Source organism: Pseudonaja textilis, chromosome 18 (genome assembly GCF_049901715.1).
Source record: "Pseudonaja textilis isolate UNSWEBS1 chromosome 18, rPseTex1.2, whole genome shotgun sequence".
Classification (NCBI taxonomy): domain Eukaryota; kingdom Metazoa; phylum Chordata; class Lepidosauria; order Squamata; family Elapidae; genus Pseudonaja; species Pseudonaja textilis.
This window is the reverse complement of record NC_142007.1, coordinates 507311-531697: the sequence shown is the minus strand read 5'-3', so window position 1 is coordinate 531697 and position 24387 is coordinate 507311. Positions and strand designations below refer to the sequence as shown.

The 24387-nt window shown below is 47.6% G+C and overlaps 2 protein-coding genes across 5 annotated transcripts in view; one reads left to right on the top strand and one right to left on the bottom strand.

Moving 5' to 3' along the window:
• The window catches only part of NPHP4 (nephrocystin 4), a 98868-nt gene that overhangs the window by 4763 nt on the left and 69718 nt on the right, over nucleotides 1-24387 (bottom strand). Inside the window, exon 33 of one of the 4 annotated variants that reach the window (XM_087914961.1) lies at nucleotides 7686-7792. The exons of the other annotated variants lie outside the window; for them this stretch is intronic. The gene's annotated coding sequence lies outside the window, so the exon portion shown is untranslated. Of the gene's footprint in view, nucleotides 1-7685; nucleotides 7793-24387 lie in introns of those variants that run through there. 4 annotated transcript variants of the gene reach the window in all.
• The window catches only part of AJAP1 (adherens junctions associated protein 1), a 68196-nt gene that overhangs the window by 39647 nt on the left and 4162 nt on the right, over nucleotides 1-24387 (top strand). The gene's annotated exons all lie outside the window — the stretch shown is intronic.

The window sequence follows — 24387 nt, the reverse complement described above, 5'->3', positions numbered from 1 at the left end:
AAAGAAGCTAGCATAAGGCCCAGGAAACAGTTGTGTTTATTTTTAAGAATGTGATTCAGTTTCAAAAAATAAAATTAAATTAAAAGAGGATTATAACTCAAGGGGATAAGGAACAACAGGGAGAATGTTCTAAAGCGATGGAAAAGCAAAACACCAAAGACAACATTCAAAAAAAATAAGTTACTTTCAACTGTCTTCAATAGGGATACAATAAAGGATATGTTTTGTTTTTGTTTCACAAAAAAGAAGATACGAAGCTAAAAATAGGAAAGATATGCATTCAGAACAATCAGATAATAGCAACAGTGTAGAATATCTCAGTTTCTCAAGCGAAAGAAAATATGTAAGTCATAAATGCATCATAATATCAGTTCTACAAATGCCCAAAACATTAATGAATATTTTTATAATCAATATCTGTAATCAATAGTTCAACTGTTGGACCAAAGTCACCTGCTAAGGCAGGACTAGAACTCACCGCCTCCTGGTTTTAGGCCACCACTTTAACCACTACACCGAACTGGCAGTGGTGGTATTCGACTGGTTCTGCCTGGTTCTGGAGAGCCGGTAGTGGCGATGAGCGGGGGAGACCGAACCGGTCCTCCTCGCTGCTCTGTGTTTGGCCCATCTGCCCGCCTGGGCTCCCGTACTCACTTTTATGGCCAGAATTCAAAGCGCAGCTGCTTTGTGTGGGAGCTGCTGCAGAGACCAGCATCATGCAGGCTTGCAGGAGGCAAGTTAGACTGAGCCTGTGCAAAGTGCGTGTTTGGTGCGCGTGTGCACGCAAAGTGTGCATGCATGCAAAGCGCGACCACCAAGCCACGCCCACCGAACCGGCGGCAACTTTATTTGAATACCGCCACTGCAAACTGGCCTTCTTAATCCAATCTTTTGATATTGGAGGCCTTCTATCCAGACAGAATGGCTCAGGGGAAGGGGGCGGGGCAGAGCAAAAAGGGGGCGGGGCTCCAAACCCTCTCTAAGCTCCTCTTTACTGGCTACACCTTGAAATCTCCAGCTTGACACGAATAGTCCAGGCAGTCTAGAAATGTGGCTCAGAATCCAGCATTGGCTTGGACCCCCCTTGCCCCACACGCACAGCTGCGTTCACACAACCACAACCACACTTGCCCTGAAGACCCAAGGGGAAGATCTTCAAAGAACAAAAAACAACACCCCCAAACTGCTCAGTCTTAGAAGATGGGTTGGAAAACCTCTGGAGTTGACATAGCCTGGTTCTCAGGGTAGATGATTTCTTCTCTGCAGGAGGTAAGTGGACAAATCAGCAGATTGAAGACCCTGAAAGGGAGGAATGATCGGAATAGTTCCCACAAAACGACTAGAATAAGCTGGTTTTGGAGGAAGCTTCAGAAAAGTAGAAGTTTACAAGTGCTGTTGTGAAGTGTATGACTGATGAAGGGATCAGGTCCAAAGCTAAGGGTGAAGATGACAAATCGGGACCTCAATTGATGGAGTCAGAAGGCCCTTGTTCCCAAGGTCCATCCATCTCCATCGCCAAGAAGAGGGTGGCTTGTCTCCAAGAATACACTTGGCAGGGACTTGTAGGCTCTTGTAGGCCACGGAGAAGACTGAAGGATGAGAACTTAGAAGAACATGAGTTTTAATCTAGCCAAACGTCCAACCTTATAAACATCAGGCATTCCTTCCACTTCTCTTCCCGCTCTCTTTTGGCCCACCCCAACAGACACCGACACGGGTAGAGTGGACTTCCTTGGACCTATTAAAAGCTGGTGGCCCCTCATCTTGCTCTCAAGAAGAAGCCCAGAGATCCACGGCAAGAGTTCACGAGAGGATAGAGTGGACATTATCTCTTGTGGAGATACATCAAAGAGAAGAGAAGCTGTGAGGTCAACCCAGCCAAGGTTTAGCTGGACGTGCATTCAGGAGAAGGCAGATAAGATAGAACTTTTCAAGGTGCGGATCTTGTCCTTCTTTAGCGGAGAAGTGGAGGCCTTCTCTTTCCTTCTCAAAGCCTCTCTCCAAAGATCTACAGACAAATCACAACTCAGAGATTTCAAAAAGCTAATTATGTGCCTCTCTAATTACGATCCTGTCTCCAGATGGTGTTCTCCCACCGGTAGATCAGCCAGGCGTTGGCTCCCACCGAGGCCCCAGGGACTTCCTTTGAGTGCCTACACACACACGTGCACCACCCACAAGCCCATAGCAACCTGTCACCAGAAGGACTTCCTTCCATTTCAATGGGGTATTTCTCCGGTCAAGAAGACTCGGGTGGTGGAGAAGTTCTCCAGATGTTTCTCCAGCGCTACAGTGGCCCTCAAAGGAAGGACAGCAGGTTGCATCTTTCTTCATTCAATCTTTCACCATCAATCTGGAAGTCAGCACAAAGATTGTTGCGTACTCATCCCTTAAATGCTATTCAGGGAAGGAAATTGTCCAGCAACTCAACACAAAATAGACCACAGGGCTCCAACTGGTTGCCCTGAATTCCAGTTCTACCACTTTTCCCACCATGTTTATCTCCTTCCCCTACAGGCCTGTGCCCAGATCCCTTGAGGAGCTGTTTGGAAGCCATGCCAAAAATCCTTTGTGATATGATTAACGTTCTCTAAGCTTGTCAACCATCCCATGATTAATTTTTTGGGGTGTGTGTGTGTGTGTGTGTTATCGAGATGTGAGATGGGCTGGAACAGTCAATGGGCCTTTATGGCCTACAAACCCAAGAAATCTCCCGAGAGGCTGAGACAATTCTCTTTCTTTCTTTCTTTCTTTCTTTCTTTCTTTCTTTCTTTCTTTCTTTCTTTCTTTCTTTCTTTGTTTCCCCATTTCCTTAATGAAACACAAAACAATGCCATATAGACAGAGAAGCAAATATCTATAACCTTGTTTAATTAGATTATCTCAAAAGCTGGACTCGAATGGTAGGCCAGCATTATGCCTTCCTTGCATATCCTGAGTAGGTTTAAACCAGTGATGTGAAAGGCAACACCCTCCTTTCTCGAACGGAGTCACAAAGATCCCCCAACATATTCAGAATGCAGAATAACAAGAGTCGGAAGGGACCCTGGAGGTTGTCTAGTCCACCTTTGCTCAAGCAAGAGACCTTATGTCATTCTGGACATTCTGGCTGTCCTGTTTCTTAAAGTCTCCTGCTTGAGCAGCGGTTAGACTAGAAGGCCTCTAAGGTCCCTTGTTGTATGAAAACGTCAGGCTCCATTGTGTGTTTTTTCCAAGTGTGGCCACCAGAAAAACCCAGATTTACACCCCGGCTACATAATATTGGCTGTTTTATTTGCAATTAGTTTTATCATCCCTGGCATGGATTTGTCCTTTTCTAAAGACAACAGCTTAATCAATAATGCCTTTTATGGGCTCTTTTGGCTGTTTATGGACATGCTCACACTTCATAAACCAGCTGCGCATGCCCACATATAGATCCATCTCGGGTGAAAATCTGGGCTTTGAAACGAATTTGTGTCTGCTTGAAGACCGAGAGATAAACAACAACAAAATATATGAATTTATCTGATCAAGAAAGTACATCGGGACGTTTATCGTATTAATAACAACTCGGTTACCGCAGGGATGTGACTGGTGTGGTCAAAATGTGTCATTATAAAGTGCCGCCTTGTCCACGTCAAGTTAAATCCGTTTTGTTTCACTCTGTGGGTTTTTTAATAGAAGTGCGATCTGTTGTGACGATCTTCCCACCCAGACATAAAAAGAGTTTCACTTGAGGCCGGAAGGATGGCAGCTTTGATGGAGCTGCCATCTGATTGCATTGTCAAGGTGCCAATATTGTGAAGTCGGTTGTGTTCCCGAGGGTGGCATGTTACTGAAGAAGGATGCAACTGGAAGAGGCGAGAAGCGGAGGAGAAAGAAGGAAACGGTTTAGTTAACTCTTCAGAGAGCCCTCTGGCATTTCTGGCTGGACAGAGATGGGTTCCGAGAGTGTCTACCGGTCCACCAAGAAAAACACATCTCCAGGGCACCGTGAGGAACCTCTACCGGTCCACCATGAAGAATATTCCAGGCATCTGATAAGATAGTTATTGAGATCTGCTCCGGATTACACTCTAGCCTGGAGTACATAGAAGACCGTTGGTTGTAATATCATCACTGAAGTGAACCTCAGAGAAGATAAAGCAGAACTTGAATTTGAAATCAAACTTCTGGAGGCACTAGATGACCTTCAAGTGCCCTTTCAATCCTTCTGCTCAACAAGTCCACGTTGTTCAAATGTTTGGTCTCTTCTGACCCAGTGAAGCTTGTGGTGCAACTACAGTCGAAGTCAGAATAATCTGACGTCCTTAACTGAGTTTGTTCCACAGCTCCACCTCATCCTCTTCATTCAATATTTCTTATCAAATGCAATTAAACATCCTCGATATTTGCAATATCCAGAAGAAGAAAAAAAACCTGGATCCATAAATCGATTGTCTGGTGGAAAAAAAGAAAGAAAGGCCCCGATGGAGACCAGCCGCTTGACTGAAACCCTTGTCATCAAGATCATTTGGTAAATCGATACTCTGCTCAGAAGCTAACAAGAGAAGATACTGGAGGGATAAAACTAATTACTAGGAAAGCCATCGGTAACCCCACGATGAAGTACTGACATCTTATCATCATCTCTGGCTGGAGATCGGAACAAATCCTGTTAATTAATTCCAAGCAAGGTAAAAAATATCGAACATTGTGGATTGATTTCATATTCAGAACCTCAAAATCTGTTCTTCAGGAGAAGAAGCACAATAAAGGAGGAGGAGGAAGAAGAGGAAGAGGAGGTAGTGGAGGAGGAGGAGGAGAGAAGGAAAGAGTAGCGGAAAAGGAGAAGGAGAGGAGGAGAAGGAGGAGGAGAAAGAGGACGGGAGGAGAACGAGAGGAGGAGGAGGAGGAGAATTGGAAGGGGCCTTGAAGGTTTTCTAGTCCTACACCCTGTAGGACTAGGGAAGTAAACATAAAATGTAAATAATGGGGCTTAAGATAATTGAAGTGGATCCGTTCCAGCAGGGGAGGATGGCACGGCTCGCTCCACGCCAACAGCGCTGTACATAAATAGGTCAGCTGTGCTCTTCCCAGCAGATGCTTCCAGCCTGGTTGACCATGATGTCTTCTCTGGACACTCCCTGTGTGAGTCCTCCAACAAGGATCGATGGCATTGATTCAAGTTACTTTCTATCTTCTCCCCAACTTGGAATTGAAATGTCAGAAAGTTCTTGAGGTGGAGGAACTACATGATCTCCAGCAACCTCTGGGTGAAATGGAGGGATGGAAGCAGAATTCCAGTCTCTTCTCAAGGGACGGAGCACCCACAGCCGTTCCCGATTAAATCTCCTCAAAGGTTCTACTAACCTTCACCTGCCCACAAATCACGAGAGGCGACCTATTTCCGGATGGGGCTCCATCTTTCGCCTTTGGTAGGACTCCAGTTCCCCTCTTTCATCCAGAAAAGCCAACTTCAGTAGACATTCCAGCACTGCCCTACTTCTCCAAGTTCTTGGCGGTGAGGAACCCCTATTGAGAAAGATCTAGTGGAAGAGAAGATGACTCAAGAGGAAGGAGGCGGCCTTCTACGAATAATAACCAAGCCGAAGGTTGGCATGAGGAGAACCGCTGGGCCTGTGCACTTTCTATCTGCTTCAAAACTCTTGAGGAGCTCCAAGACATTTGCAGAGCTCTGGAAAAAAAAAAGAGTTCTTCTTCTCCAGTAGAGACACACACACACACACAGACCCCTTCCACACGCCTGTTCCACGCCAGCTGCTTCCCCTGGTGGAAGAGGGATGTGAGACGGCACTGGCTGGAAATCAAATTAACGTTTCATGATGGCAGCTGCATCTCGGTTGATGAGGCTCAGCTGCCACCTGGCACCTGTCCATCAGAGGACACCTTCCAAGCCTGAAAGAATCGCCGGTGATGGATGGACTTGTTTGTCATGCAAGGGGACAAACTCGGCCTTGATGAGGCAGCGGGAAAGAAAGGAAGGAAGAACCAAGAGAAGAACGGGGAACTGGAAGCAGGAGAGAGGGCAGTCGTGCACCGTCAGGAGAAAACCTCCTTCCAAGCTGGAGGCGGGCCGGTTTCCCCAGGGAAGGCTCCCTCACCAACTCACGTGTTATGGGCACTGCTCCACCCGGAGAGAGAAGGGTTGAGGGCTTTAGGAGGTCCAACCCAGGACAAGGCCAGGGATCAGCAGAAAAGGACAGCTCCTTCAGCTCCAGAGGCCGAGGGATCTTAGGGCATCAACTTCTGTAACGGGTGAGAACTGCCTGGAGGCAGAAGATTCACCCTTTGTCCAAAAGTGTCAGATATTCAGGGCCTGAGTGACCTAAAGGGACCTTCACTGACCTTCAATTCCCCTCCCCCCCCAAAAAAAATACACTTCTGTATGTCAAGAACAAAGACCTATCAATCCTCAACACGTCCCTATTTATAACCCGGCTCTGCTCAAATCCCAGGCATGTCTTAAAGAGGAGCGTCCATAAGGTGATCTTCACAGTGGCCTTGATGTTGGGAAGGAAGGGCCATCCGTGATTCCCAGCTTCAGCCAAGCTGTGGTGGCCACCATCTGACCACCTTCTCTCACACCCGCCGTTTGTCCTGCGCTTCCACTCCACGTGACTCTCTGCAATTGTCTGTATCATGAGATGCCCACATTTGCTGCCAGGTTTGGGCTCCACAATATGGAGAAGAGGTTGAGTCTCTCGAAAAGAGAGCAGAGAAGAGCAACCAAGAGGACTAGAAGACTGGAGGCTAAAACATAGGAAGAATGCTTGGCAGGAACCGGGGAGGTCTCGTTTAATGAAAAGAAGGACCGGGGGAGACATGAGAGCATCTTCCAATATTTGGGGGGCTGCCCCAGAGAAGAAGGGGGTCAGCCTATCCTCCAAAGCCCCAGAAGGCAGGACAAGAAGCAACCGATGGAAACTCGTCAAGGAGAGAAGCAACTCCTGGAACTAATTTCCTGACCGTCAGAAGAACAATTAACCAGTGGAACAACTTGCCTCCAGAAGCCGTGGGTGCTCCATCACTGGAGGCCTTCAAGAAGAGAGTGGGACAGTAGGGGTCTCCTGCTCGATCAGGGGTTGGACTAGAAGACCTCTAAGGTGGCCCCCCCAGCCCTGTTCTTCTGGCAAACCAACGGTTGTAAGTTGCCGACTTCCTGTATCTTCCCAGCACGAGCCGCCTGACCTGGCTGTGCAAAGTTGTTGGGGATTTGTTTAGCTCCTTCAAACAAAACCAGGCTAGGAATAATTGCGTCTGTCACGAAGGGCTTGGCGGGAGGGGAGGAAAGTGAAACGGCACAAAATTAATATTGATTCCAATTAAGGCATTTATCTCCCCGTGTTTTCCTACCGCACATCAAATGCGAAGGCGCGCACAAGCTGAGGCCGTGGAGAATCACATTACCTTCCGAAGCCTTTTTGTGTTTTTTTTTGGTTCATGGGGCTGTCCTGTTTATTTAGCACAGGTTGTGCAAAATAACACAACGCCCCCCCCCCTCCCCTCCCCCCCGGAGGAGAGGTTGTCACAGCTCCCAGGAGAAAAGGAACGGAGGGATTCAGCCGGCTTTGCTCAATGAGGCCGGAGGTTTCTTTTGCAATCGTGAAAAGTTGGCCGAAGAAGAAGCGCAAAGATCCCTTTTTGTAACCTGCTAAAAATTACATTGTCTTTATAACCCAGAGACAGGTAGTCCTCGACTTACAACAGGTCCAAGGCAGGAGATGTCCACCCCATTTCCCTGCCTCCGTTCTCCACTCCTTTTCCTCAGGGGTTCCTTCTGCTGCTTCTTAAAAGACAATATTTCTCTCTGGGAAGGGAAAAAAAGACCAGCAAAAGTCTTGGAAGATTCGTTTTCACCTGAAGGCAGACATGCCACGTTGCGAAATCGTAGGGAGGGAAATATGGGTTTGATCTGTTTCCTTTTCCGTCACTTCTTCTTATAGATTTCCTTTTTTTTAAAGTTAACTTTGGTAACTACAAGAAATCCATTTCATTTGCTTCCTCTGCCTGATTTTGGGGTGGAAAATATTCCTTTTGATGGGCGGAGAAGACACCCCCACTTGCCACATGGCTATTTATTCCAATTGTCTCCGCAAAGAGCCCCAAGTTTCAGGTGACATCACCCAATGACGTCACCGTGAAGTCGCCCCGAGGAGGCGGAGCCAGGGACAGTAGTTGGCTGGGTATTTGGCAGCTTCCTGGGCTTGAAAGGGTGAGAATTGGCAACAGGAGGTGGAAGCTCTGAACTTCCGCTCCAGCCAAAGCGGCTTTTCCAGTGACTATCAGCCACCAAAGCACCATTTCAGGAGGGAAGTGAGAGGAGGAGAAGTGGCTTTCTTGCAGACATTTCATGACCCAGCTAGGTTACCTCATCAGTACTACAACAGAAGGGAGTGGGGTTTGCAAAGAAGAGAGGAGGAGCAGGAGGAGGAGGAGAAGTTGGAAGAAATGGAGGAGGAGGAGGAGGAAGAGAAGAAAGAGGAAATAATAATTCCTCCTCATAGCACTAATTTATGCTGACACATTGCTATTAATTGTGCCATATATTTTTTCCACATCTCACCTGATAGCAAAGTAAGTGTGAAAAGCAGCGGGAAGAGCAGCCAAGGACACCGCCCCGAGCTCCGGGCCCTTCTGGGCTACACAGGATGCCTCTGCGCCCACCTCCCCACCACTCCTCCCCCCGATGACTCCGCCGTTTGCACCTCTAGCGGTTCAATGTTTTCAGACCCCTGAAAGAGTCTTTCGGTCAGCCTCAACACTGCAGGGAGCGGATGTGAACTAGAATGGCAATTTATTTGGAAAAACAGCTCTCTGGTATGGTGGGTTTTAATGTTTGAAGGAAGGAAGGAAGGAAGGAATTCCTGAGCTGTGTATGATTGGAGTATCGCTAACACATTTTCTCAAACTTTCCCACTCGTCTCCCTTTCTTTCTTTCTTTCTTTCTTTCTTTCCCCCCCACTCCCCCCCCCGGGCCTTCCGCTCTCACTTAACGGCAGGGTCACCTTCTATGACACCTTAGACTTCCCCCTAATCCCGGTCTGGATTTATGCATTTAATTACTGGGCCGCCGTCCCTGCAGGTCCGTGGCTTCTGCAGCCAGCAAGGGGGGGGAGGGGGGGGGCGTCTGTTTATTACAGGTGATGCTTATAACTCTCCTTCCTCGCTTTTAATTACCGGGGGACACGAAGGGCAGAAAGTTTCCAACGCCAGCGAGAGAATCGCCAAGTGGGGGATACTTTCCAAGGCAGGCAGTCCTCGACTTACGACCGCAAGGCTGCCTGTCCATCTTGGTCGTATGGCAGGTCACCCAGGTGACCAATCTGCTTTTACAACTTCTTTCCTGCCTGTGGTTAAGCTTTTCAGGTATCGCAGGCAGAGAAGGGGGAAAAAAGGAAGTCCTTGATTTACGAACACGACTGAACTCAACGTTTCTGTTGCTAAGTGAGACGTTTGCTAAGTGAATGAGCTTTACCCCATTTTACGACCTTTTTAACCTCAGTTAAATGAATCACTGCAGTTGTTAAATTAGTAACATTTTATAAGCATCTTCCTCCCTTCCTCCCTTCTTCCTCCCTTCCTATTCCTTCCATCCATCCATCCTTATTTCTCTCCGCCTTCCTTCCTCCCTATTCCTTCCTCCTTTCCCTCCCTCTCCCTTTTCCTTCCTTCCTTTCCTTTCCCTCCCTCCCTCCTCTCCTCCCCTTCTTTTCTCTTCTTCTATCCTTTCCACCTGAGACGCTTCCAATCTTTGTGGTCCTACCCCCCCACTCCCTCCACAGGCAGTCAGAGCTAATATTTCATCCCGTCCCCAAAGGAGCTAATGGAAAAATTAGCCCCCTAATCTGATTTAACTAATGCAAATAAACACCCCCAACCCCCCGCTTCGATGTTTCTGTTTCCCTCCTGACATGCTCTTATCTGAACATAATTACCTCTCCTATTCAAATGTGCTTCTCTTTCTCCCACCAACCCCCCACCCCCAAAAAGGAGAGAGGCTTTTAACACACCCTGTCTCTGTGAATTATCTCCTTCTCTCGTTCTGCATCCATTTATAAATAGCAATTGGATTAGGGGTTTTATTAGAGCGTATTAAAGGAACATGTGCAAATCGGGAGGTGCTATCTCACCAGCCAGAGCCTGGGCTTATTCTTATCAGTCAGAAACGCCTCCGCAGAGCCCCCCCCTCCCCCAAAACAGGGGAGGGGGCTTCCTTGATCAGAGGCGGCAAGCCGAGCAACAATGCGCGGAGCACCAGGGTTTCTAATGAGGCCTGACTGTTGCCTTCAGCTCATCTGCATTGCAAACACGGTCAGCAGAGAAGTAGGGCAGAGGGAGGAAGAGCAAGAGAGACGGGCACGCCAAGGGGACGGACTATGCAAAGGAGGGGGGCAGGTGGGCGCACCTGGGACCTCTGAGCCGCTAGGGGCTCCTTGGGAGTGGACGATGGCCTGGAGGTTTCTCCCATCCGCTTCCGAGGGCCCAGGGTAGCTCTGGCAAGGAAGGTTGCTGTGTGCTATAGAGAATCTCATCATCTATCTATCTATCTATCTATCTATCTATCTATCTATCTATCTATCTGTCTATCTATCTACCTATCTGTCTATGTCTCACTCTCTCTCTCTACTATCTATCTATCTATCTATCTATCTATCTATCTATCTATCTATCTATCATCTATGTCTCACTCTCTCTCTACTCTCTATCTATCTATCTATCTATCTATCTATCTATCTATCTATCTATCTATCTATCTATCATCTATGTCTCATCTCTCTCTCTCTCTCTCTCTCTCTCTATCTATGTATCTATCTACATATCTATCTATCATCTATCTATGTCTCACTCTCTCTCTCTCTACTATCTATCTATCTGTCTGTCTGTCTGTCTGTCTGTCTGTCTGTCTGTCTATGTCTCACTCTCTACTCTATCATCTATCTATCATCTATCTATCATCTATCTCCATCATCTATCTGGATATATCTGCTGTCTACATGTATCTGTCATTTATATCTGTCTGTCACTCTCCCATTCTCTATTCTTATTGATCTGTCAACTATCTCCATGTATCTATCTGTCATTTATATGTGTCTCTACTTCTATCATCTATTATCAATAACTATCATTTATCTCTATCATCTATTTGTCACCTATATTTACCTATCACTGTCTATCTAGCCATCGATCTAGTTAGCAATATATTATATCTATATCTGCCATCTATTTACCTGTCAACTCACTCTGTCTGTCTGTCTGTCTGTCTGTCTCTCTCAATCTTGTTTATCATCTACCTATCATCTCTCTACATCCATCCACCCATCTCTACCTACCTACCTACGTACCTACCTCCATCTATCTCTCCATCTCAAGGGGAACAATAAATCATCCAATTCCTTCCTGAGTGAAGAAGACACGCACACACACACACACACCATTAATGGAGGTGCCTGAAATCCAAACCTTGGAAGGGGTGATAGAAAGGGAAGTTCAAAGAAGCGTCGTTCCCTCCCTCATAACCCATCCGATGTGTCCCCGGGGCTCCAGAGCCTCTCTTGATGTCCTCCTTGACTCGAGAAGCAGGACCTGGAGAACGGGGCCTCCTCCTACGTGCCACCGCTCAGTCAAGGAAACGCCTGGCTGGCTGGTTAAGGAATGAACGAGGGCCAAGTCCAGAGCAGACAGCTTGATTCATAAACAAATTAATGCTGAACGATACCGTTTCCAGGTAAGGAGAAAAGGAGAGGCACCCACTTAGAATATGAATTGTGGCTTAGGCAGCGAGAGATTGATTGGGCTGTTGGAAAACAAATGCCAGCCACGGAAGGAACAAACTCCGGAATGAGGAGGAAACGTGGAATTCACACCAAAAAAGAGTCAGGGAAAAAGCGAAGGAAGCTGAATCAAGAAGCTAAGTTGGGCCGGGGGTCAAGATGATCCTTTTGGGGCCTCCAGAAAGTCAACTGCACGGTAGCCACCATAACTGCTAAGTCTAGACCAGGGGTCTCCGACCTGGGTCACTTTAAGACTTGTGGACTTCAACTCCCAGAATCCTCAGCCAATTCTGGGAGTTGAAGTCCACAAGTCTTAGAGTTGCCAAGGTTGGAGGCCCCTGGTCCAGATGACACTCTCGCTCCTTGACTTCATTCATTCTGGTCTCAGGCTGTCCACGCATGACGAACGGTTGCAGGAACCAGACGGAAAAGCTACTCTCTTCCTCGAAAAACTACCCCGTCCTCTTCTTTCTTCAGGAGCACCAGAAATGGAGCACCGGAGAGGTTACTCTAAAGGAGAGAGGCTAAGGTCCACCTGGAATATCTTCTACCTCCTACAATTCTGGGAGTTTGAAGTCCACCTGTCTTCAAGTCGCCACGGTTGAGAAATGCTGGCCAGACCTTTGATTACATGAGATTAAAGCAGAGAACGGATGGGAAGGTTAGTTCCACCAAAGACTCCAAGGAGAAGCTCCAGGTCTTTCCAAGCCAACCACGGTCTACTAGCCTTGACCCAACCAGCCACCTCCAGTTTTCCGGATTGTCCAGCTCTGATACTTTAGTTGGATGGAAATTATGAACCCTGGGATTCTATCCAAACCAGGTTTTAGAAGCGCGGAGGGACAGGGTCCCTGGGAGATCCGCCGAATCATGCAGACACCACCCTCCTTATAAGAGAAACATCCCTGCCTTCACCAGATGCCCCATTATCCACCTGACACGTTAGTCTTCCAGTTCATTTCCCAACCCATCAGCTCCAATTAAATCGTAGCGAAATCAAGGCTGCCGTTTCAAACATCGGCGGACGCGAGGATTGATTAACAGTCATCTGAAGTCAACATCAAGTAGGGGATGGCTCCGTGTTCACGGCCTGTCATTCAAATCCAAGCGGAGAGGGAAGAAGATGAGAAACAGGGCACACGACTCGGCCCTCCGATGGAGAAGATCTGAATGACAGAATCACCGAGTTGGAGGGGGCCCTGGAGGTCTTCTAATCCAACCCGCTGCTCAGGCGGGAGACCTTCTACCCCCCCCCCCCGGACAAGTGTCGGCCCAGTTTCTTCTTCTTGAAGACCTCAAAGAGATCGAGCAAAAAAACCCTCTAGTGAAACTCAAATCCCAACAAACTACAAAAAAAGGACAGGCTGTAAACAAACAAAATATAAACTCCAACTAGGAGCACTTTGGATTGTTACTTACGAATTAGCATGTTAACATATTTAATAACCTAATTAATGTAATATATTAACATAATTAATAACAAGCAACACACGAGGAGGGAAAAGACTTCAATGCTCTGTGTGCATCATTTGCGTTTTCATTTTTATTCCAGATATAAAATGCATCAAATTAAGAGAAAAATAAAACCTCTCCAATTTTCCTCAGTCTTCTTTTTCCTCTCGTCCTTCTCCTTCCTTATTTTTCTTCCTTCTTTCCTTTTTTCTTTCTCCTTCTCCTTTTTAGCTCTTCTTTCCTTTTTCCTTCCTTCTTATCCTTCCCCTTCCTTCTTTTTCTTCCTTCTTCCTTCTCTTTTTTATCACGTGACTAGTGGGAGAAGGAAGGAAGGAAGGAAGGAAGGAAGGAAGGACGGGCTTTCCTTCAGAAGTTGTGGGTGCTCCATCACTGGAGGTATCTAAGAAGAGTTGGACAGCCATTTGACCAGGATGGTATAACATCTGCTGCTTAAGATGGGGGTTGGCCTAGATGACCCCCGAGGTCCCTTCCAACTCTGTAATCCCAGATCGATTAGTCTGAAGTTCCTTCCAGAAACTGTGGGTGCTCCAACACTGGAAGTTTTTAAGAAGAGACTGGACAGCCTTTTGTCTGGAATGGTAAAGGGTCTCCTGCTTAAGAAGTGGGTTGGACTAGAAGACCTCTGAGGTCCCTTCCGACGTTGTTGTTCTGCATTCATTCTGTAAAATCAGCCTGTTTCTCAATGGGATATGCAGGCGGTCCCGAACTTACGACCATTTGTTTAACGATGGCTGGAAGCTCCATTTACAACTCTGTGTTCAGCGACCGCTGGAACAACGGACTTGTGACCGGTCCTCGCACTTACAACCACAATCCCCATGTGACCTACTGACCAGCAAAGTCAAGGGGGGTTCATTTAACGACTGGGTTACTCACTTAACGTCTGCAGTGATTCATTTAACAACCAAGGCCAGAAAGGACCTTTAAATGGGGCAAAACTCACTTGAGAACTGTCTCACTCAGCAACAGAAATGTTCAGTCTCAATTGTGGTCATAAGTCGAGGACTATGTATAGATGACCTCCAAAGTCCCTTTTCACGTGCCCCTTCACAAGGAGACCTGAGGCAGATTTGGGATTTGAACCCGCACTTATTTTAACCCTCCCCGGCTGCCTGGGAAGCTCCCCCTTCCGTCGGGACTCTGAGTAAGTCAAAAAAGTCAAGATGGCACCTGCCCCAAGGGACTCTGCCTGCCAGAGAGAGCGCACACAGACACGCAGGAGACCCTGAGCCTCCAAGCACATCCCGGCAGCCGGTTCTCACAACGTGCCCCCTCCCTTCACGCTCTTTTTGTCGTCTTTCACACCCGCCTCTTCCCCGGGGCTTCGACCACATGTTTCCTCTCAGGCTGTGAGGGGAGACACATGGCAGCTCCCACCCACCGGCAGGTTCTCCACCGAGGAGGAGGAGGAGGAGGAGGAGGAGAGGCAGCGGGGCTCCAACTTCTTTCCTTCTTTCTTCCTTCCTCCCTCCCTTCTCCTTCCTCCCTCCCTCTTTTCTTCATTTCCTCCCTCCCTCTCCTTCCTTCCTCTATACCTCTCCTTCTTTCCTCCCTCCCTCTTCATCCCGCTCTTCTTTTCCCTTCTTTCCTACCTCTTTCCTTCATTTCCACCCTCCCTCCCTCTCCTTCCTTCCTCCCTCCGTCTTCATCCCTCTCTTCTTTTCCCTTCTTTCCTACCCCTTTCCTTCATTTCCACCCTCCCTCCCTCCATTTCTTCTTCCTTCTTCCCTCCCTTCCTCTCTCCTTCCCTCCCTTCTCTTTCTCCTTCCTACCTACCTCTGTTCTTCTTTATTTCCAGCTTCTCCTTCCTTCCTTCCTTCCTTCCTTATTATAAAATAATTTGGTTCCTGTTTAAAAGAAAATTCGAAATAGTTTTGTACGCAATTCAAGGGGAAAGCTGCTGCTTCCTTCCACCAGCTCCAAACTGTAAAATTAGTTCCTAGTACAATACTTTCTCAGTGTGATACAGCAGCAATATTTTTTTCCTCCACTTAATGTCCAATTAAGGGACATCTGTCAGTCCTAAATCATGCCATTAAATTTGTAAAAACGCAAATCATTCCCCCCCCCCCAAAAGGGAAGTTTTTCTGTAGAACCGTAACGTTTTTACGACTGGTGATGGATGCCTTGGCAAGCATTTGGGCTGAGGGTTGGGAAGGGACCCGTCTTATTATGCTGCACAGCGTTAGGGGACCCGAAAAAGTAAAAAATGCAGGGAGGATCAATTAATATTATTTTATCTACTTCCCTTCACAGAGGGACGGGAAGCAGGCTGGCTTTGCTGAGGCAAAGGTATTTTAGCAGAGGCGCCACGTTCCGCTTTGCAAAAACAGAACACAGAGTTGGAAGGGACCTTTGAGGTCTTCTAGTCCAACCCCTTCCTTAGAGAACAGTAAAATAATGGAATAACGGAAGAGCTGGAAGGGACCTTGGGGCCTGCGATCCAGGGTGCCCAGTCCTCCTCCGTGGGGCTTGGCCCCGGGGTCAAGCATCTGGCAGAACCCCTCCCCCCCCCCCAGAACAGGCTGCATTAATTCCCCTTCTTTATTTTCTGGCAATTTTCCTGGTTTTGGAGGCTGATTAATGAGCCTCCGTGCCGGCGTGACTTCCCAAGGCGGCCAACGTAACCTCCCGACGAAACCCCTGAAAATTGGTTACTGAAGCTGGGAGCGATTTCATTTTCATTATATTTATACATTTATTTTCTTTCCCTGCAAATATTTGCCATGAGAAGAGGCCACACATTTTAACTTTCTGGATTATTTTTTTTTCCTTTTGGCTTTTTTCCCCCTTCTTCTACCCCCCCTGAGTTAAAATCGATGGCCTCGGATTGCAGGTAAGATCAGAGCTAAGGATGGTTTGAGACCGTTAATTTGGGATCCTCCATCCCCCTCCCTCCCTCCCTCCCTCGCCTCAAACTACTGGGGAGGGCAACATCCCATAATAATGATGATGATAATGATAATATTTAACAAGTACCAGAGTCCTTAAGTGCCCTGGATGCAAACTGTGATCTGACTCAGATACACCAGGAAAGTTACGGCTGTCCTCAAATCTGCTTTCTGGTTTCTTGGAAGTGTCTTTTAAAGACCGGAAAGGTGCCCCTTTTTCTGCCTTGTCCCGGCAAAGCTTCCTTTGGGGGTGGGGGGGGAACACCTGGATTTCTGTGGTTTCCTGGGTTGTGGTTTTTCTGGGTGGGCTTTTCTGTGGTGTCCTTGCTTCAGAACAGGGCAGGGAAAAAACGGTTTGGAATTCTGGACGCAAACCGAGTCCCGGAAAAGTTATAGGAGAATTTGGGGAACTTTTTTCTGGTTTGGAATTTGGGAGGAAGGGAGGGAGGAAGGAAGAGAGGGAGGGAGGTGAGACAAGAGAAAAGGAAGAAAAGAAGGTGAGACAAGAGAAAAGGGAGGAAGGAAGGAAGGAAGGAACTTGGCAACTTTACAAAAGGTGGACTTCCAAATTTCCCCAGCCAGCTGTCCAACTAAGTGGAGGCATCAGTTGGAGGTCACTTCCCAGTCAAGACCTGATTTTGGAGACGGAGACCGGGGTGTGTGTGTGTGTGTGTTGGGAGAGGGTCTCCTGATGAGAAGCCCCTCCTGCCCAGCGCCTGATGGACCTTCATGGGCCACTTCCAGAGGAACGAAACGGAGACGCCGTGGACACCCGACCGCCTCCGGATGGGCTCCAGGCGCCTTCCTAAGCCCGCTTGCTGTGGCTTGTTTCTCTCCTGAAGTGCCCTCCTCACTCAGAACGACAACGAGAAGCCTGAAATCCTCCCCGGCTGAAGTGGAATTATTCTGAAGGACGACGAGAGCCGTTTTAATTATACTTTGAGGAAGGAGCTGCGTTCGGATGAAGGCGGCTTGAAGTGGGAGGAACGTTATCAGCCACGCACAGGCGCCACCAGGCTGGATCGGAGGAAACACGAAGGATGCTCCCAGGGCAGAAGAAGCTACTTCAGAAGGACAAGAAAACAGGCAGGGAACGTCAACTCCTAAAATACTTCTCTGGTCTTTTTAGAGTGGCCAACAGAAAGGAGGGGAAGGGGTTTAAAAGAGCAGTGCGGCAGCTTGGAAAGCAAAAGTGCATTCCATAAATGTTTTCAGAGATAGTAACTAGGTGACTGGAGTTTCTACGGGGCAAAATTCTAACTGGAGAGAGCCTGATGGATGACTCTGGGCTATGGAGGTGTCCCATTGGAGAATATGAATTACAATACACCCGGGGGTCCTTGGCGCTCTCTGAGCTTGGTGGTTGTTTTTTCAGACACTTCATTACCAAACTGGGTAACGTCATCAGTGCTAGAAGGGAGCGGGGTTTGCAAAACGGAGGAGGAGGAGAAGGACAGGAGAAGAGGAAGAGAAGGAGTTTGATCCGAAATGCTCTTTGTTTTTAAAGACTGAAAAATATTTATTCGGAGATGTTGCTTCAAGCAAAGAACTTTATTTTGAAGCTGGGAGAAGAATGCTAAAGAATGAAGCAAAAGAAAGAAAGAATCTTGCCTTCCACGGTGTCTATTTTTGTTGGAGTTGGGGTTGGACTCAGAAAGGCATTTATAGATGTGTGAAACTCAGCTACAAATTTGGACGCAGTCATATACTGTCATATAAGCAAGCTTTTCCCCCCTTCATCCTTCTGTGTTGGAACGGGCCTTTGGAGGCCATTCAGTCCAACCCGCTTCTCTGCTTTAATTTGATTTGGAAGACGACTTGAAGATTTTATATAAACGTTTCCCACCCACCCGCAAGCCTGGGATTCAATATAGGAATGACCTTTGTGTGCCAGAATTTTGTTATTTTTTATTGTTAGCTTTTTGGAAAGAAGGGCTGGAAATCTTGTTTTATTACTTTGCCGCGTCTCTCTGTGTGTTCCTTCCATTAAAAGGTTTTATTGATACATTTTCTGACCTTTTTCGTGTTAAACACACACTATTGCATTGTTGCAAAAAAATAAAAATAAAAACCCCAACCAAGAACAGCAAAAATTTGGGCTGGATTTTTCCATGGCAGCCACGATTGGGTTTAAAATACAAAAGCAGGAAGTCCTGGACTTACGACCACCATGGAGCCCCAAAGTTATTTCAGAGGAGACGTCTCTTTTGTCAAGGACAAGAAGAAGGGGCAGAAACCCACAAACACCGGAGTCCTTTTCCAGTGCGCCCATGTCAAGGACTCTCGCAAGGTCACGCCAAAGGCTGACTGACAACCGACACACAACGTGCCCACAACTCCCGGGTGCCTCTGCCTGAAAAATGGTTTCCCATTAAAAGCACATCTGTTGATACAAGGGGGAAGAATGCAGGCATGATTGTTTCCACCTTGTGTTAGCAAAACACATTAGCGGAAAAACAAAGCCATCTGCCTTGGAAAAAAAGGGAGAGAAAGAAAAAGAGAGAGAGGGAGAGAGAGAGAGAAACAACGTGATTTGTTATTCATTATGAGAGGAATTTAATTGATGAAAAAAAAAATCCTTCTTTTGTACGAGGAAAGAGAAGGAGGGAGGAGGAGACGCCAAAATGTTTGGTGACATTGCAAGATGTTTTCCTGGCTTGTTGTTTGCATATTTGGGCAGAAACTCTGTTTTATTTATCAAACAAATTTATACAGCAGCCCAGTTTGTGCGCAGGGAGGGACCAGCTGCGCATGGATCAAGGACAATTGTTGGGCTCTGTCGCTGGAGGTTCTAAAGAAGAGGCTGGACAACCACTGGACCATTTCCTACTCAAACATGGGGGTGGGCTAGATGACCTCCGTGGTTCTTCCAGCACGAGGATTCTGTGTTCTAATCTGCCATGTGGAGGGTGAGTTCACATTTGGATACTGGAGCCAAAATTATGATGTTCCTCTCTTGGCTGACCCAGGAGAAAATGCTTGAGGTCTAGCAGCTTTGGAGGGCTTTTCAAATTGATCAATCAGACCTACGACCTTCAAACCAGATCCAGGGCCTTCTAGGTTTCCAGAAGAAGACTCCTGAGGACTAGCGTCTTTGGAGGGGAGGTGGGGAAACAGGGTCACAGGGGACTGTAAATGACGTAAGCCAGAGTTGGCTTCCGACAGGGCAAGGCCAGGATGTTGCCCCAATTAAATCCTTTCAAGCTTTTTGAAGTTTGGCTCGAGGATCACAATTAGGGCGATTGCTGGAATCCTGACAATCCCATGACCATCATAATTATGAGTTAGTTGCCAAGGGTCTGAATTCTGACCATGGGGATCTTGCCCCGGTCATTAAATGTGAAAAATGGCCCCCTTTTTCCAGTGCCACTTGTAACTTTGAACGGCCGCTAAATGGTTTGTTGTAAGTCAAGGCCTTTTCTGAAGTTTTCACCATTTCCCACAAAATAAAAGTGCATTTTGCTTTATTTATTTTTCTTCCCCCCTGAATCTTGCTGGGTTTGAGGGGAGGCATTTCTCCCCTGCCTTCCAAATGGTTATTTTAGCATTATTTTCTCTGCCTTTCTGTATTTTATACTTGGATAAATATGAATAAAAACTTTGAAACCACAAAAAAAAAAAAAATTTAAGGTCCTTCGCACAACGGCCTCTCTTCTTTCTCCATAGATAAGTAATTGAGTGTGTATTATGCTTCAGCCGCATTGATAAATAGGCTATAAAAATTCGCAGGAGACCCCAGCTAAATCAATTTATTTCAGTGCTTTTGACACCGTTGTGTTCCTGGCAGAGACTTTGAGTATCTCTGGTGTAATTTCCCACGGAGTGATGTGGTAAGAGGATGGGCATAAATTATCCTTAAATGCCAGGCAGATAATGAGGCTACACTGGCACAAGAATTATGGGGGTTTTCCCCCCTCTCTCTTCTGGCTTCGGTGGCCGGAGGTGTCATTCTTGGACTTGACGTAACCTTTGCAAAATGTTTCTTTTTTTTTTAAATGGCGCCTTGAAATTTATGGGCTGTGAGAACCTAGAAGGTCCTGGATCTGGTGTGAAGGTCATTAAGCCTGATGATTGTCCAAGTTGAAAAGCCCTCCAAAGCTGCTAGTCCTCCTGGGAATCTAGGTGGCCCTGGCTCTGGCTCTGAAGGACTGCAGTCTGGCTCTCCAAGTTGAAAAGCCCTCCAAAGCTTTGGAATTGGGAGGAGATGGGGAGAAGGGGGAGAAGGAAGGAAAACAGGAAGGAGAAAGGAGTGGAGGAGGAATCATAGTGGCAAAGATGGAGAAGGAGAGAAGAGAATGGAGGAGGAGAAGGAAAAGAAGAAGGAAAGTGGAGGAGGAGGGAGACGTTGATGACTAGTAGCCCTGGGGGATCCCTTCCTTCCTTCCTTCCTTCTCCTCCCTTTCTCTTTCTCTCTCTCTTTTCTCTCTTCCTTTCTCCAGCCCATATATCTGAATTTTGGCGCTCTTCCTTCCATCGCCCCCGCCAAGTCTGCTGATTCAGAACCAGGAACCGTTCGCTCCCCCCCTAAAAAAACCCCAAAGTTTGGCCAAACCTCCCCAGGAAAACTCGAGGCCCAGCTGAGATCCAGAGAAATTTGGGGCCCGGGGCGAACAGCTGCAGCCTGACAAGGCAGAGACGCTGCTGCCAGCCAAACTACACAAAACTGCCCAAAACCATGAAAAAAAAGAAAAGCAGACGAAGAGAAGCCGCCTGTCAAACAACGCAGCGTCATGAGAAAAAAAATCACATCAGCCGTGCGGCAGAGAGAAGAAAAAAAACTCTCGTCTCTCTTCCCCCGAGGAAAGTTTGCCAAAAGAAATCCAAAAGTAAAATTGGGTGAAATTCTCCAGGCCCCGTTCAGTTCTTTCTTCCTCGATTTACCATCCCAACCGAGCCCCAAAATTTATGTCGCCAAGCAAGACATTTCTCAAGCGAGTTTGGGCCCATTTTACGACCTTTCTCGCCTTTAAGTGAACCACTGCGGCTATTAAATTATGAACATGGTTGTTAAGTAAATCTGGCGTCTCCCTGTTCAGTTGTTAAGTGGATTTCCGCCGCCCCCCTTCAGTGCCATGGTAACTTCAAACAGTCACTAAATGAAACGGTTGTACTAAGGGCTACCTGTACAAAAATAAAAATAATTTTTAAGTGTTTGAATTTGTTTTTCAAAATATCCCCTTTGGGAAATGTGGCCGAAGGAGGAGGCCGGAGTGGCTGGCAGGGACAAAGGAGAGGTTGATTTGAACAAACCTGGATAGATTTGTAAGGAATGAAAAAAAAATCTGTTTGTGGGGATTATAGCAGATTTAATGGTGATTAATAACCAGCCGGACAGGCCAAGCGCCTGATTTTTTTCGGAGGAAAAATGCGAGATTAACTTTGGGCATTTGCAAAATGTCTTAAAATTAAAATGCACGAGGGAGGAGGGGGTAGGGTGGAAAAAAACCACCCCAGGTTTCTTTTTCTTCCCCAGCCAAAAACACCACCACCACCACATCTCGCAACAGCTGGTTTCCCAAGCTGTTGAATGGGAAAATGGTGAAAATAGAACAGGCGGCAGAAAAGGACAGAGAGTTGAACCCCATTTCTCCTGAGGTATTTTTTGGCAGCCTTAAAAAATAAAAAATGGGCCCCTCATTTCTCAAAGAGGTATGAAAATCTCAGAAGGGCAGAGCTGGAAGGGACCCTGGAGGTCTTCTAGTCCAGCCCCTCTACCCTTCTGGACAAGTAGCTATCCAATCTCCTTTTGAAAATCTGGAATCCTTGGCAACTGACTCGTTTTTATGACCGTCGCCGTGTCCCGGGGCCCCCGTGACCCCCTTTTGTGACTAGAACTCCCCGTCTCCTGGTGACTGGTCCAAAGTCTCCCAGCGGGCTTTCATGGCTAAGGCGGGACTAGAACTCACCACCTCCCACTAGAAAGCCTAGAGCCGTAACCCACTTCCCCCCCCACTTCTGAAAACAAATGAGGTGGCAAGAGGCCTTTTCACTCTATTTTTTTAAACAGACAATAATACACCCACTTCCTGGGGTGGCTTGCAACACCCCCGCCCTGATCGCACGCATGATCCAAATACCACAAAGGGGAAACCGAGGCTGGACGGAATTTGGACCAGCTACTACACACAGCTTTAAAAAAGGAAACTTACCTTTTCCCCCCCTACACCTGTGCCTAATGTTTGGTTGAAAGCCCCAGGCGTGAACCCTCCCGCTGCCTTGGAAAACTGGCCACCAGCCAGATCAGCTCCTCACCAAGAGGTCTGTCTCCACCTAGGACTGGAGGCCCTTCTGGGTACTAAAGGTGGCCTGGCGGAAACATCCGTTGCCTTGCTGGTTGCTCAGCTGGACGGTTCTTCCACCGGACTTTTAAACTTCAGAAGAGCCCGCGGGGGAGGCATTTGTCACTGGAAACGGTCCCTGTTGCTCTTAGCCAGCTATTAATTTTTTTTTATCTCGCTCTCGCTGATTTGATACAGTAGGGTTGGAAATATCTCCCGCCGCGTTGAGAGGATGGTGAGTTTCCCCACGGAGTTGGTAAATAAAAGCGTTGGGAGATCCGCGGTGGAGTAAAGGAACAAACCTCCACTCGGCGGAAGCTGCCCGGTGCCTAGTCAGATTGCTCGCTATGATTTTTAAAGTAGAGGGCAAGAGACTCTGCAAAGCCCCTGAGAAGGCAGGACAAGAAGCAACAGATGGGAACTCATCAAGGAGAGAAGCAGCCTGGAATTCAGGAGGAATTTCCTGACAGGGAGAGTGACAACCATTAATCAGTGGAACTGCTGGCCACCAGAAGTGGTGGGTGAACCGTCACTGGAGGCTTTTAACAACAGACTGGACAACCATTTGTCCTGAGTGATGTAAGATCTCTTGTGTTGGACTAGAAGACCTCTGAGGTCCCTCCCAACGCCGTCATTCTGTATTCTGGCCATCCCTGCTTCCCCGAGACCGCCTGCCCCTCCTTATCATAGCTGCTCCTCTCTCTCTCTCTCTCTGTCGAAGCTTCAGCATTCATCAGTCCTCGTCAGCAAAGGCAGGCAATGGCTGAGCCGCTTAATTAACCAAAGGAAGCTGACAGGCACCGAAACCCAACGCGGTGGTGACAGGTTGCTCCGTATTAATCATGCGTTATAATACACGACGGCTGGGAGGCGGTTGTGACTGATGAAGTTATGGGACCCGGGTGTTGGGGGTTTACAAGTGTGGGTCTCCACGTAACCCCCCCAGCTCTGCTTCCCCTCTCAGCTGCTCCGTCAAATATCTCCCTCAGCTTCCAAGCGCTGGTTTTCCCGGGAGTTCCCAGGAGTCTCTGTTGCCATGGTGATCTTGGAATTCATCAATGTGGATTTCTCCCTGGGGTTTGCCTCTGACAAGTTGGGCTCGGGGTAGCTGTAATTTTCCAGCTGTCTCTGCATCCTTGACTGATCGAGCAGAGCTTCTGCATGGAACAGGCCATGGTTCTCAGCACAGCGTGCGGTGGGACCAGGAGATGTCACAACCAGAACTGGAGAGAGACACAACGACAAGAACACTTTTGTTCTCCACGCTAGACCACCCTGTCTCCAGAAAACCAAACATGCACCCCTGCAACCTCCTTCTGGGCGGAGTCATGTCCCAGTCAGGACTGGAAGAAGATCCATGATGGAAAGTAGACTTCTCGGAAGGACGAGGTGACCTTATCCTTCATTGTTCTCTTCTCTATACCCCCTGGTGAGACCACTCTGCCTCCGGTTTTGGTCACCACGGTATGCAAAAGATGTTGAGACTCTGGGAAAAGTACAGAGAAGAGCCACCAAGATGATTAGGGGACCGGAGGATGAAACAAGTGAAGAACATTGGCAGGAATTGGTTGAATCTAGTCTAGTGAAAAGAAGGACTTGGAGTGACATGGTAGCAGCCTACCAATATCTGAGGGGCTGCCCCAAAGAAGGGAAGCTGTTTTCCAAAGCCCCAGAAGGCAGGAGAAGAAGCAAAGGGTGGAAATTCAGCAAGGAGAGAAGGAGAAACTTCCTAACTGGGAGAACAATCAACCAGTGGAATAATTTGCCTCCAGAAGCTGTGGGTGCTCCATCCCTGGAGATCTTCAAAAAGAGACTGGACAGCCAAGCAGAAGACCCTTGGTCTATTCTGGACCAAGGGCTGTCCAGTCCCTTCTGGAAGATCTCCAGCAATGGAGCACCCACAGCTTCTGGAGGCACACTGTCCCACCCACCCAGCCGTCATGATCTTATCTATCTCAGAATCCTAAGGCTGGAAGGGACCTTGGAGGT